Source organism: Seriola aureovittata, chromosome 2 (genome assembly GCF_021018895.1).
Source record: "Seriola aureovittata isolate HTS-2021-v1 ecotype China chromosome 2, ASM2101889v1, whole genome shotgun sequence".
Classification (NCBI taxonomy): Eukaryota; Metazoa; Chordata; class Actinopteri; order Carangiformes; family Carangidae; genus Seriola; species Seriola aureovittata.
In genome coordinates this window covers 3,934,705-3,950,422 of record NC_079365.1, presented here as the reverse complement: position 1 = coordinate 3,950,422, position 15,718 = coordinate 3,934,705, and the positions used below count along the sequence as shown (strand labels likewise).

The window sequence follows — 15,718 nt, the reverse complement described above, 5'->3', positions numbered from 1 at the left end:
GAGGAACAGATGGATTGTCTTTCAAGTCCTGAGAAAAGAGGTGGAAGAATTGGATTAGAGTTTTGAGCGAAATGACTCCTTCTGTGTAAAATCAGCGTGAGAAGTGAATCTGCTGCGTCCTGACAGGCCCGTGTTATAACATCTAGATTACATAAACTCAGCCTGTAGTTTTTTATTTAATTGGTTCAATATGCCAGAAATATTCACTCTTGACTTGATGAAAGAAGTTTTTTAAGCCTTAGCTCCTGTTTGATTGAGTGGATTTAGTGCTGGAGCTCAGCGTCGTGGCATTATGGTTAGATTATATAAGGTGTGCATCTTGTGCTGAATGGAAAGGATGTCAGGGACAAGCTGTATGATGATTTGTACACATGGTGTACATCTACACGGGAGAATTGAATGTACTGTTGCGTTTTAGGGTGCAGATGACGGTTCATGTGAACTACTTAGTTACTGGACTGTGTCTGGAGCTCTCAGCTTTCAGGAGCTTTCACTGCGGTCTGATTTTTTTTTAATTGCCTCAGGTGTGGACTCTGTTGAGGGCTGAGGTGCATCAGCATTTCTTTGAGCTCCTTTTAAAATTTAAAGCTGCTATTTCTATTGCTGTGCAGAAAATTCAAAGCCAGAGAGCATGTTGTATTACTATGACAACAAAGCTGGCATAATTATAAAGGTTATTAATACTGATACTTAAACATGTTTAAAACTGTAATATAAAATGTGAAGTTTTTCACCAGTTTTTTTGGCTGGACTAATGCTATATCTGCAAATGTCTGTGACTGACAGACTGAGTGACTGAGTGGTAGAGTTGAGTGGTAAAAGTTACACCATTGGTCTGCTGAGTGTTGGAACTTTCCCATTGGCCATTGCTCTTTCGAAATTATTTAATGCAAAGAGTCTCTATAACATCATCAGGGGATGTTTACAGAGGATCCACAAGAGTTTTCAACTCCCACATTTCCTCAAATAGAGACGGGGACTTTTATTTGCCTCAACTACAGAGGGTAACAAGTTAAAGTTACTGCATTAACTGTTAATACAAACTCAACGCTTCCTGTAAGCATTTCAAAGCCATCTAGCATTTTAGTGGACAGAAACCCTTTATTTCTTAACAGGGCTTTTATTGCTGTGCTGTAGTAAGTGTCTTGTCTAATCTCGGGTTGTGCCGGCCCACTGGGATTTCTCACGGTGCTCCTGATGTACAGTCCAATTGTGGAACAAATGATAGAACAAACAACAATAAAATCAGAAAAAAGTAAAGGATCTGCATACCATCACTGTTTATTTTTGTTGTCAAGTGAAATATACAAGTAGTCTAACAGTTTAATGATGCCTACCCATCATTATACTTGTTACTGAATTACAGCACATTCACCAAGCCCTCCCTAGACTCTCAAAACAGTCTCAATTCTATGTAGCATTGACTAATCAATGCTGACATGACTGCATCGCATCATTTCGGCAGATTTGTCAGCTGCAAATTCATGCTGCCAATCTCCTGTTCTACCACATCCCAGAGGTAGTCTACTGGATTCAGGTCTGGAGACTGGGGAGGCCACTGCAGTACCAATATGAGAAGACTTTTTCTTTCAGACATGGTGCATTGTCATGCTGGAAGTCACCATTAGATTATGGCAGATAGATGACATGGTCAGCTACAGTACTCAAATGGGCTGCGACATTCAAACCATGACTGATTGGTGTTAAGGGGGCAAAGTGTGCCAAGAAAACATTCCCCCATAACATTACATCACACCACCACCGGCAGCTTGGACTGTTGACACAAGGCAGGTTGATTCATGCTGCTGAAGCCAAATTTTGACCCGACCATCTGCTGCCTCAGCAGAAATCCAGATTCATCAGAGCAGGCTACGTTTTTCAGTCTTCAACTGTCCAGTGTTGGTGAGTCTGTGTCAACTGCAGCCTCAGGTTTCTGTTCTTGGTGACAGGAAGTGGAACCTGACGTGGTCTTCTGCTGTCGTGGTCCATCCTCCCCAGGTTTGGACGTTTGGTTTATTCTGAAGCTTTTCTGCTCACCACTGTTGTAAAGAGTGGTTATCTAAGTGACTGTAGCCTTTCTAGCAGCTCCAAAGAGTATTTCCATTCTCCTCTGACCTCGCTCATCAACATGAGCTGCTGCTCACTGGATGTTTTTTTTGTTTTTTGCATCATTCTGAGTAAAAACTCTAGAGATTGTTGTGTATGAAAATGCCAGTTTCAGAAATGTTCAAACCAATCGTCACATCAGCAATCATGACAGAGTCATTGTCACTAAGATCACATTTTTCTCCTCATTCCGATGTTTGATGTAAACATCAGCTGAAGCTCCCAAACTTTACCTGCAGGAGCACTTCTGCCACATGATTGGCTGATTGGATAATTACATGAGTAAGCAGGTGTTTCTAATAATATTCTCAGTGGATGTACATCTGTGTTGAGACAAATAAATAAAACCACTCATAACATGAACTGCAATGTACAGGGTCTTACAAAAGGAACCCACAGACAAAAATGATATATACACATACACCAAGTGTAAAACATATAAGGTCTATGAGTTGAAATTAAAAGTACTTGTAATTAAAAGTACTTCTTATAAATAGTTGCAAAATATCTCTGAAAACCAAAATTCATATGGAAATGCCAAAGCTTTCTTGGGGTTTCCCTTTAATACTATAATATTTCTTGTTAGGTGTTAAGTGTGTGGATTCAATCGTCTGTTGTGAAAGAGTTGGCCAAATCTCTCAGAGATGTTGATGCTTTTTTTTAGCCACTAATTGGATTAACTCTAAATATCTTCTACGATGTAAATTCAAACACAGTCAAGGTCACAGAGTTTGAAAGGTCAGATCACAGGACAAGAAAATCAACTTCTTTGATTTTTACAGCATTAACATAAAAATGACATCTCATTTTTCATGTTATGTAATGTCCTCTTGGGCACACTATAGTATATCCTATTCCACCTCTTAAGAAGAATTAACTTAAATCATGTTATATCAAATTCTTAAATTATAATTTTGAAAGTCATGCACACTGTTGTGTGTGTTATGATATAATGGTAATTCTCAAAGTGATATTTTGAGGGCAAATGATTTACTGTGAAAAGAAGTTGCAAAGCACCAAACAGTTTAATGATTATAAACCTGGTCTTGAGAGAAACTGCCAAATACCTCTGAACAGTGTCTGCAGGCAGCCGGACCTTCAGTGTACACATTACTGTACAGCTCAACATCGCATCACTGCTCACACACTGAATTGAGATTCCTTACATTGTGTCCACTGACAGAAACAGACTGTGTTTTGTGTTACTGAGTTATTTTTTTGTTTGTTACACTGTGTTTGATAGAAAGAGCTCGGTTTGCTTGGTGCTTGGTGGAGTACATCATAACAGTGAAGGAGCTGCTCTCCTCCAAGTGGGAGGTTTGATTTACTCGGAGAACTAAGTGCCACTGTAGACTGGGTATGTTCTGAGCTTGATAATGATGCATTCAAAATGAATCTTCAGCAGAGCTATCAGAGCAGCAGCAGCAGCAGCAGCAGCAGCATTTTATTGCTGCAGGTCTGCTTCTGCTTTCAGTGTTTTCAGCCACACTCGGTGGAAACCAGAAAAGTACCAATGTCTGATGGTTTGAATGCCCTCGTTTGCACCGCTAAGACAACATTTTCAGTGCTTTTTCTCCAGGATAAACTGGCTGTATTCTTCAAGTTGAGAGTAAGTTCACAGTAAAAGACCATGACGTTGACGAAAACCAGTGACTTTACATGAGGTTTTAGCAATCTGAGTGAAACAGATCAAATGGTCTATTTTAGTACAAAATTGTTTGTTTACCTTTCTCAGCTGTGGCTAAAGGTCGCAGGGTAAAAAAAATGTCTTGGAGGGGGGGGTGATATGAAGCAAAGGGCCACAGACCAAACCCAAACCAGGGCCGCTGCGGCGAGGACCAAGCCCAAATGGTACGCACTGGTGAGCCACCAGGGCACGCCAACTAAATTAAACTAAATTTATGTGGTATTAAAAAACTCTTACATCTAAAGATTTGAAATAAACTTTGCAGAATCCTTCCTGGTAGTCACATACCAGTGATAAACACAATGGTTTTTGTCTTTCAAATTAATGGGCCAGACAGGCTGGGGGGGGGTCTGACACCGTCTAGGTCCTAGAGCACAAGCTAGTGTAAGATGAGATTTATTCTTGTGAGGACATATTCAACAGATTGCCTTATTTTGCATTGTTCATTATTTTGAGTCCACATAATTTAATTATTTGTAACTACATTTATAAATATTGTATTCTGCTGTTTAAGTTTAATCTGGAACTATATAATATGGCGCACTTTAGTGGCAGGTAATGTGACTTATGATTAGGAGTGGCGGAGTGATATGTAAGAGGTGAGATGTCACTTTGGTAGTCAGTGTTCGGTTTGCCTAGGGGGGGTTCTCCGGGATTTAATAAAAGATGGATTGACCTACACAGAGAAGTTGTCCCCGTGCTCTTGCTTTACCCACAGCCCTTCGATAGTTTAATTAAGCAATATGTAAGGCAATAGTTAAGACATCCCAAAACATGTCTTACACTAGCAAAATTAATTGATTTTAAAACCAAAACAATGAACTGAAAGACACTAAAACAACCCGTGGAGCGGGATTTCAGTGGGTCTGTAACAATAATATACACCTCCAACATTCGGGATTTGATCAAGTGTAAATATAAAAATATGGATTTCATTTTGTCTGATCTCCCTGTGGAATTATCGTAGTGACCAATAACGCTTAACGTTCATGGCTTGTGAATGTTATATATGTTGATATAGCCTTTTAAAAAAAAGTCTGAATCTTTTCTTTTTCAGAGAGACACTATTCATAATGAGAGTGATATTCAAGGTGCCTCAGACAGTGTATTGAGTGTCTGTTAAGTGTGCGAGAAAGAGAGCCGGAGAGAAAAACATTGCTGAAAGCTCATGGGCTCTTTGATAAATGGATGTTTTGACAGCTTCTTATTCTCTCACACTCTTTCACATTCACACACACAGCAAACGTACTGTATAAGGTCATTTTAAGCCACCCTGACAGTTTACAGTGTTATGAATGTGCCATGCTAGCAGCATCAGTTTTTGAGCTGCCCTCTGCATCGGGGCAGAAGCCGCTCTTTGATGGTCTTAGGTCGAGAAAATACAACTGCCTCGAAAGGGAAAGATTTCTGCCGTTATCGTTTGTTGCTGAGAGTGACTTTGTGTTCGATTCACAAAGCGGCTGAGCAGTTTGGATTCTGCACTATCATGTGAAATGTAGTGTTACATCACACATACTTAACACTCAGCTCTGCCGTTATCTCGCAGTTTTCAATAATGCTATTTTTACATCGAAGAGGTGACACACACGTCACTGTGAGCGAGTGAGCGAGGCAAAGGTGAGAGGTAGAGAGAGAGAGGAACAGATAGAGAGGTAGCCCACAGGGAATACAAGAGGAATAAGTGTCAAGTCCACGCTGGAGGAAGATGGATTAAAACTGTCAGGGTGTAGTTTCCTGAATGTGGAGTCATTTTCAGGCGGAGGAGCAGGGGTCAGATATTTCCACAATGCGGCTCCAGCAACTGTTTATTTTTATTCTTGCCACATGAATTCCCTTTGCATTTAAGTCAAAGGTTTGTGTTTGATATCACTTGGCAAAACATTTTTTATTGCTGTGGCTCAGGAGGTAGAGCAATGTCATCCACAAATCTGAAGGTCAGTGGTTCGATTCCTGACTCGTCCAGTCCGCGCGTGTTGTCCCCAAAGAGTTTCCCGTGGTTTTGGTTTTTTAATGGGATTTGTTGACAGTAAGAGAAATATAGAGTAAAAGGAAATAACTGAAAAAGCCTTAAATGAGAGAAAGAAACAGAGCACTGAGGTGTAACCTTGTACACTTGTAATGTTGCGGCCAGATTAAGATGTTTCCAGGAATATAGCATAGATAGAAGATTGTCAGCCTTCACTCACCGTTCAATCAATGGTGTGTGTGTGTGTGTGTGTGTGTGTGTGTGTGTCTGTGGGGAGTGGGTGGGGGGGGTTAGGTCTTTATTAGCACCCTGACCTCTCCCTCTTTGTGAGTCTCGTTTAGATGACATCATGACAGATCACGTCTTCGACTCGAGGGGCTTCTTTCCATCCAATTTATTCAGGCAGTGGTTAGCCCACGGGCTGTCCCAGGAGCATCTTTCTCTGTTTTTCTCTCTTACTCTGTCTCTCTCTCTCTCTCTCACACACACACACACACACACACACACTCTGTCTCTCTCTCACTTCCTCTCGGAGCTTGTCAGATGGGGCAGGAAGACTTCATTATCCTCCAGTCCGATCTATGTTGGCCATGACAGGTTCATCCACCGGCCACCTCACAATCGATACAGCTGACAGTACAGTGTGTGTGTGTGTGTGTGTGTGTGTGTGTGTGTGTGTGTGTGTGTGTGCGATGATTAACGTGGTCTGTGGAAGCCATGATGTGGATGAGCAAGTGATGAGCTGAGGTGTCAAAAGCCCACATACTGCAGACATTACTAACTCCAACTCCTTGTTACTTCTCTGACTCTGTCACAGTAACACACACACACACACACACACACACACACACACACACATATGTTTTTTTTTTTTGCATACTGCTATCTGCACTATCTGACAGTACCTTCCACTGCTGGTTGTTAGGGAAGACCATGCAGGTGCTACAGTGTAGAAGAGCTGGATGTGAATATATTCATTTCTATTTTGTTTCCAAGTACAAATACTGTTTTAAAATCGGAATTTAAATTCATCCGTTCATGTCATAACCTTGACATAATATTTACCTCATGTTGTGACAGTAATAGATTAACAGACATATAGACCGGGGCCTCAGCATGTCGCCCCTTTATTCATCTGTTCCATTTCTGGTTTGTTTCTTAACTACCCATCACGACCCACTGTAGATGAGTTGGGAATGCACATTCACATAAACCACATGGCCTGACAACAGCACGTCCACCACAGACAGCAAATAATAAAGTGACGATGTCTGCAGCAGAGTTAGCTACGGCGTTAACTAGTTAACAGCCAGCTCAACTCCCTTTGTGTTGCGGCACCCCTTTCTATGGCAACTAATTTCAAGTGCACTGATGCTTAACTAGCTCAGTTGATGATGCGTATCATTAAGTGATTAGCGCTATTCGAACAAGTCACAAATGATCACTGAACCAGCTGTTTGATAGCTTTTTGGTTGGTTGATCTGGAAGCTGATTTATGAGCATGAAAGAAAATACAACTTTATTTATTTTATTGATAGAAATATTTTGGAATAATCAACCTGTTACACAATAATAATCCCATGTCATGGAAAACTGGACTGATCTTGTTAATATCTGATTCATGTTAGATGGGTTTGAAAACGAGCTTTACTTTTAAACAAGTATGGAAAAACTTTGCATTGATCATACAACTATACATATCTCTGCATCCATATCATAGTCCTGCATATTGTAATCATGTAACTAGAATTATCACCTAACAGTCATCTGGACCAAGAGACACTGATACTGTGTTATAACAAAGGATTTGAACTTTATTTTTCACATTAACGTTTCCTTTTGAAAGACATTTGCTAACAGCACCCTACGTAATTACTTACTTATTATGTCAGAAAAATTAGCCCATATGTCGTCTGTCCCCAAACTCTGTCCCAAATCAGAGGTCACATCTTTCGGAGGACACAGTCTACGAAGGTGTGGCCTTTGTAGCCGTTGTAGACCGTGAAATGAGGCGGTCTGGTCTACAGAGGAGTCTCGCTTTCCGTCACCAGCGGTGCCCGCTGTGTAATTGTGCCAGAAAGTGCCACTCCTGTTGCCCAGCAACTTTGACGACATGTAACTTTTTCTCACAAAAGCCTTTGGTTTTAAGGCCCTTGGTTTGTGGTTTGCTCTTTCGGCAAATCACAGGATTATCACACAGGAGAGCGGTGTTTGATTACCATGTGAAAGTAGCAGTTAATGTTGTTTCTTTTATCTATGTACACATTGTTATTATTGTAACCGTGACAACAGGGATTGTCTAATGTTAAGAAAGTACTTATTTTAACCCAAATAATCTTTTCCTAAACATAACCAAATAGTTTTTGTGACTAAACCTAACCAAGCCATGACCGTTTATAATTGTAACCATGGTGACAAAGGTCTGGTAAGCCACTGCGGTACACTCTCTGTGTTTATTATTGTAACCATGACATTCAAGGTCCAGTACACCTGCCGCTGTAGGGGCGCTATTTCAGGAGACACTGCTTTGGGTCGTATCAGAGGGTTGGAACAAATGACCTGTGTGGTTGTTGAGGTTGGAGGAGTTGCAGCCTTTTTCTTACATCTCTGTCACATCGTGTTGTTGACCCCCACTCTGTAATTATTTCTGTCTTATGTTGTGTCAGTTTACAGGAGGAGTGAACTCATCCAGATGTTTTCTCACAGTGGGAGTTTGACTTTAGCCAGCGAGGTTGAGAAGAACACTGACCATCAGCACTGATTGTTTTTCCTTATCATTTCACAGAAAACACACGGTTTGATTTGGATTTTCTAAGGAGGAGAGGATGCAATTTAAAGTTTTGGAGGTGAAAGACAAAAGTAATATAACAATTGGTTACAAAGCAAACACAGAGGTAGTGCTATCCATACAGAAAGTGTCTTTGAGATACCTTATGCTTTATTTTACTTTAAAAATTCTTTTCAAACTGTCAATTGATCAGAGCTTATTTAACATATTCCTAATTTTGATCATTTTAAGTAATAGATTATGAATTCTTCAACTTAGAAATCAAACTTTATGTGTTTCACTGAACTCTATTCTCACTTAAATGAGGGCTGTGAAGTTGTGAATTACTCTTTTGAATGAGAAGCCCAACAACTTTTTGGTGACATTTTTCTCTGGGTGTCTTTCTGCTGCTATCAGCAGCACCATCCCCCAGGTCTCTGATTACACACTTGCTCAACACACCCTCGGCCGGTCTTTGAACTTCCTCCGCTGCCCTCTCAGTGACTGTCCGCTGCAGTGTAATTGGCCGTACAACCTCCCATGAGACAGCGGCATGGCCGACACAGCACAGCTGCTGCTTGCCGGTGGTGGTGCTCACACACCTCTGCAGCTGCTCTTTGGAAATATCTCACTTAATAAACAGGCCAGGTGAAGGGAAAGATGTGCTGCAGGTGCTGGATCACTCAAGGGTTTTGATGTAGCATCTGAAAGTGCCACAATGGTGTGTGCGTGTGTGGTTGTGTGTGTGTGTGTGTGTGTGGGTGTGTGTGTGCATGCAGGTTGGTAGATGATAGGATCAGTACAGAGATGGACCATCTTGATTTCGAAAGATCTTGTGCCAAAGCCGCCCCAAAGGAAACAGAAGTCGGCGTGATCCAGCTTTCCTGATCGCTGCTTCAGACCTCAGCCGGAAAACTGCCCAGGTGTTTGAGTGAGAGATTTGAGGCAGACAGACCACCTCAGCCACGTCAGGGGTTTTGACAGACAGCTCCATTCTGCTGTCAGCTTGAACCGGCACAGCGGGGATGATCTGTTTGGAATGAAATGATCTTAAATGGGCCTCAAGTGAGGAGCCTTTGTAGCTTCTGTGAGTCTTATAGAGACCTGTGCACTGTTGAACCAGCTGCAGTTCGTAGGTTCCCATGTATTCTTACTTTTCTCTTTATCTGGATCTCTACTCTTCTTTTTCCCTCTTCTTTTATGTTGGTGGGGAACAAATTCCACACAGAAGAGGGTCTTTAGAGTTCACGCAGTTTGTTCGTGGTCGTAACACCGTCGTTCACACACTGAAGGTCTCATCTGGCTGCTCTGCTCTGTGCAGTCTTAAGTTTCTGTGGATGTTTCTCAGCAGCACTTGACCAAATGGCTGCACAGTGCTCCAGGTGCAACAGAACAAGTTACCAAACAATGTCAGTCATAAAAAACAAAAAAAGATGGAACATATGCAGCAGTTTCTTCAGACAGAACCATAGACTGTAAATAAAGATGGACGTTGCGTCCGTGACTTCACCCACAGGTTTCTGAAGAGTGTTTTTTTTAAGTGAGCTGCTCCACTGTCGCCATCTTGGCAATGCCTGACTCCGCCCCTAACTCCTGGCTAATCCAAAAATGGGCAAAGAGGTGAGTTTGGTACATGCTGACCTGTCACTCAAAGCAGCCACACCCTCAAGTATACATAACTTTAAGACTTAATAAAATGTTAACAGGTGAGTGAAATAAAAATAAACCCTGTACAGTTGTCATGAAGGAGGAAATTAGCTATAGAGACTATAAACATTTAACATGGGAGTCTATGGGGACTGACTCGCTTTTGGAGCCAGTCTCTAGTGGTCATTTGAAGAACTGCAGCTCTTGGCCCTTCAGTGTTGGCTTCATTTTCTGACCCTAAAGGTTGCCGCCTGGACCGCACTGCCCTTAACCATCATGTAAGGGACAACTCTGATCAGACTAAGACAGTAAATCATGTTCACCCATTCAGTCATGTTATGCAACTCAACATGTAGATCAGGGTTTTCTCTACTTTATAAGATTAAGGTGCCAAATGGAAAAAACTATGCTGAGAGGTCTATACCGCTTTTGTGAGAAAGGTTTTATTAATAAACTGCACAGAGGGGGAAACAACTAAACAAAGAGGGTTACTATCAAACTTTTAAATGTTCGAAGGCTCAGCTGGTGCAACAGGCCACTGATGTTGAAGAGGTTGCTCCAAACTCTGGCAAACTGGCGCTAAAGCTGCTCAGTGAATGGATCTAGATCGATGTATCCGTGTTTCTTGGCCACACTCTGTCCATCAGTACCATCATCTCCTGGTGACGCAGGTGGATAATATGAAGAAATAAAGTTCTTTGAAACCAAAATGGAGTGGGACATTTCCCAAAAGGGGAGGAGGCCTGGAGAGGTGACCAGAGGCCATGAGCAGACACTGATGTGACTCTCTGTGGTAAACACTGCCACAGTGGGTAATTGGCACACACATGAACTCCCTTTTTCTTTTACTTTTTCTGAATGCTCCTCTTCATTAGGATCTTTTCATCTTTTTGCACACCATTGCACACACACATATACACACACAGACACACACACACCACACACACACACACACACACACACACTGTCCTGTAAAAATTGCATCTGAGAATAGATAGCAATTACACCATCTACCCCACTGATCCCAGACCAGTGCAATTAACACTCCTATTCCAGAAAGGTTATCACTGTCAAAGAGCCCACAGACAGGCACACACACACACACACGCTGACACACACACACACACACACACACAGGAGCAAAGTTATTAAGTCTGTTGTGGTCGTGTGGCTGATAGTATGAGAGGCAGAAAGGTGTTGGGCAGAGCCTGATATTTCCACTGAGTTAATATGCAGACCTGTTACTTCACATAGAGCCCAGCATTAAGCCTGGAAATGCCACTAGCAAATACACACACATGCATACACACACAGACACACACACACACACACACACACAGCCATCACACCCTACTGACTCTCTCTCTCTCTCTCTCTATCTTCATCACCCTCTCTCTATCCCTCCCTCTGTCACTCTCTCTCTCTCTGTCTATGAGTTCTAAAGAAACCTCCATCAAACATACTAATCTGAAATTAGATCTTTCAAAGAAGACACCATTCTTCGGCTTTGTCTTGTCTTTCTTTTGACGCCTCTCCTGCTAAAACACGTGTGTCGTCTGCTGCTCTTTGCACCCTTTTAATGCAAGAGGGGGCGTGGTAGTAATGGATTACAAGCAGCTGGATTATGATCATGAGGTCTGGCGGGTAGTGGGTTACTGTTTGGACTACACAGAAGAGTATGAGGGGAAAAAGACATTTCAACCTTCTGTTAATATGAATATTCTCTTCCATTCACACGTGAAGTGAGTAATTCTTTAGTACATTTTTCTTTGGAAGTAACCTTGATACTTCCACAGTCACTGCTGTGATGTTCAGTGTAAAATCCTGCACTTTTCAACATCCTGGTGATTCCTTTTTCTTCTGTTATTTCTCAGTTCCGGCAATTAGACAGTATAATTCAGGAATGTCAGCATGCTTTTATATACAGTTCTTACTTACTGTCATTACTTCAGACACACCAGCATTTATATATATATATATATATATAAATATGCATATAGTTTAAAGTTGAATCACCACCTCACAGTTGTATGCTTCCACCAACCAGTTGCAGGGAATACGGCCCTAAGCTCATTTTACCTGAGTTTTTTGCAGAATGTTATGCTGTCACAGTGAAGTTGACTTTTGACCTTTTGGATGTCATCACTTCATCTTATCCTATTAGACATTTGTTTTAAATTGTGACATAATGAATATGAATTTTTGGGTTATGGCCAAAACCGTTTTTTGTGAGGGCACCGTGACCTTGACATTTGACCTTTGACCTTTGAACACCAAAATTTAATCAGATCATTTGAGTCAAAGTGAACATTTGTGCGAAATGTGATGAAATTCCCTCAAGGCGTTACTGCAATATTGCGATCACAAGAATGAGATGGACGGACAACACAAAAACATATTGCCTCCGGCCCTGACTGTCGGCAGCGTGGAGGCATAAAAACCGATTGGGGTGCGGCCAGGAAATATAAGCAAACGACACAAATGTTGCCAGATTTTAGTTGAAATGTTGCTAAATCCTGTTGCCAAGAAATAATGGACATCATATTTTTCCAACAGAGTCTGCCCATATCGAACCAGTCAGAAATGCACAGCAAAAACAACAAAGCACCAAAATCTCTCATATGAAATTGTCCACAGAAAAATTCCACATTGATCATTGTCTGATTGTCAAAGTAGGTTTTGGCATCTGAAAGGCAGTACTCTGAAAGGTAATGTGTAGATCAGTTTGGTTTCATTGTTGTTTACTTCAATCAGAGGACAAATGGACAGTAAAGGTCATCGATAACATGGTATTGTGGGTCATTCGTGCCCCATTGTTCCTTCTGTCTTTTCACCTGTCATTCAACCCTGTCTGAAAGTCACATGTTGCAAATAGAGAAGAAACATTTTTAGAGAAGTATAAAACTTTCTCCTCTTTCTGTAGCTCTGCGCTGTGTCACACGATTCAATGCTCTGATTGGTTGGTCTGCGACCGTTGATAACGACCTGTGGAAAATGAACTGAGAGGTTCATGCCAGGTCATGTATTACATGCCTTTTCCCTACAATATCTGCCTGTGGCACCTAAAACACAATTAACATTTCTTATGTTGAGAACAAGAAAAGCACCTGATTAAAGTGGGGAAAGACTCAATTGTTTGATGACTTGTGTCACAACACACTTTTCTGTATTTAATCTTTTCTGAACCTCAACAAAGCCTAAACCTAAACCACACAGAGGATACAGGAAACAATCTCAGGTTTCTGGTGTCAGATTCCTGCACTAATTGTCACAAATGCAGTCCGAATTGTTCGGGATGTGTAAGTGAGCTCAGGCAGTTTGAGAGGTTGCAGATTAGTTAAATACAGTGTTTTCAGCATGTGATGTATCTATCGTTTGTTAATTATTGATGGCACTAAGAAGCTTCTGTAGAACGACATAAATAGAGTGCAAATAAGAACATCCACGTAGTCGTTAATAATAAGAAGGAACCTCAGAGCACAGAATAAATTGTGGGTCATTTTTGTCTCATTTTTTTATATATTTTTCATTAAAACATTTTTTTTTTTTTTTTTTTTTTTTGTGCTGTTGAAGCCTCGGAGCAAATCTTATTAGAAATGCAAAGTTGAGCAGAAAATAATTTCCATCAGTGCACCAGACTCCCAGCAAGAATCTGTGTGTTTGTAGCCACAGCTGCCTTCAGCCTCTTCTGAAACAACAATGATGAATGGAGCCTTAAACAGGCAACTCCCCTTCTATTGTCCCTCATACCAGCAGCACATAATCATCTCTCTTTTCAACCCGCTTTCTCTCTGTATTTGTTAATCAATCTTTCATTCTCTCTTTCATCTTTTTTGGCATTCACTCTCCCTCATATCATACGTTATGAATAGACTGATATTGATTTCATGCTACAGGGCGTCAGACTCATATGAGAATAGACCCCAATATTTAGACGCCAGCTTTAGAGGCAACTACGCTTTTATTCTGCTTAACAACAGCTTCTCTGATCTTCAGGCGACTCAGGTTGCAACTTCTTTGTCTGTGTGGAAACCCCTAAATGGGGTGAATAAAACAAAGGAGATTAAAGAGAGAAAGGGAGCGTGGAGAATCAGAGAAGTCGAGGAATGTGGATTATACAAGTGTTAATTGCGACAAAGAGTCAGAAGAGACCCGAGCTGCTTGGCTGCGTGACCCCAGAACATCCAGATCAGAAACACAATTAGCAGAACATGAGAGGAGAAACGATCACCAGGCGGGATTTTACAGCGTCACTCTTTGTTTGTGTTTTACGTGATGAAGATAGCGACGTTCACTCTGGGCAGTCTCGAGGATCAGTGGACGGAGGCGCAGGTGAGTCACAACATCACAGGTTCAAATTCAGTACACTGAGATGATTATCCACTCTCTTCCCTCTGTTTGCTGTAGTACCACTTCATGGAGCTTTTCAAAACAGTGCTACAAAATGACTCACTGGTTTGTGATGAAAACATAGTAAATAAAAGACAATAAGAGGAAAAACAGGCACAACAGAAATATGCTAGTAGAACATAGTAGTAAAGGCCCTTAACATCAATGATACGCCTACACAAGTGTGTCTACTTATTTAACTGATTAGACTTCCTCTCGGGACTGTGTGGGCCTGAGTCTGAGTTTGACTGACATCTTCCTCACACTCTGTTAACTTAGCTGCACCTGTTAGGGGCGGGACAGCTTCCACCTCTATGCCTGGTATTGGTACCTGTGGCTCGATGACGTAACACACACCAACCCGAACAGAGGTTTAATCAGGTAGTGAAGTGAAAACACCTGTGTGGGTGTGGAGAACCTTTAAGCGTGCAAACCTCAGGTCAGCTTTTGTGACCCAGCACTATAGCACATCCTCAATATTCATTCGTCTCACACCAGCAGGGCCAGCCTTATAAATGGGTCTCTTGCTGACTGACTGACTGATTGATAAGGGTACACCATTGGTTATTGCACCTTTTAAAATGATCTGGCGCAAGCAAGCAGTGTTTCCGCTAGATTAACTGACTTGTCAGACACCTTTAGCAACTTTTTTTTTTTTTTTTCAGAAAAGTACCTAGCAACAAATCTAGCAGCTTTTTGGACAAACCTTAACTACTTTCCGTTGAAGGGAGTCATCAGTATCGCCCCGAGCTGGAGATCAGGCTTTCCCTCTTCAGACACACGTCTCTATGCTTACCACACAGCAGCTGACAGGAACGAGCTTCTAACTCCCATTAGAAGTGATCGTTTTAGAAGTAAATACAGCCAAGCTGTTGCCTTTAATCTATGTGTTTGGTTATTTTGTCAGACAATGTTGCAGATGAGAATGAGAATGTTAGCAGTGCGGAGAAGCAGCTTGGAAATGACTTGAAAATGACTGCTGGTTAAAATGTGCTCTTAATGGGTCACACAGTGCATTTTGTTGAGAGACGCTGAATTCAAATGTAACACCAATAAAAACCTTTTAATAATTCCATGATTGTAATCAGAAACTTACAGAATGAGTTCATACATGGGTCTTTAATGGATAATAGGAGAAGAGTGTAACACACTTCAA

General features: G+C 41.4%; 1 protein-coding gene across 4 annotated transcripts in view; it reads left to right on the top strand.

Moving 5' to 3' along the window:
- The window catches only part of epha8 (eph receptor A8), a 126,848-nt gene that overhangs the window by 31,200 nt on the left and 79,930 nt on the right, over window positions 1–15,718 (top strand). The gene's annotated exons all lie outside the window — the stretch shown is intronic.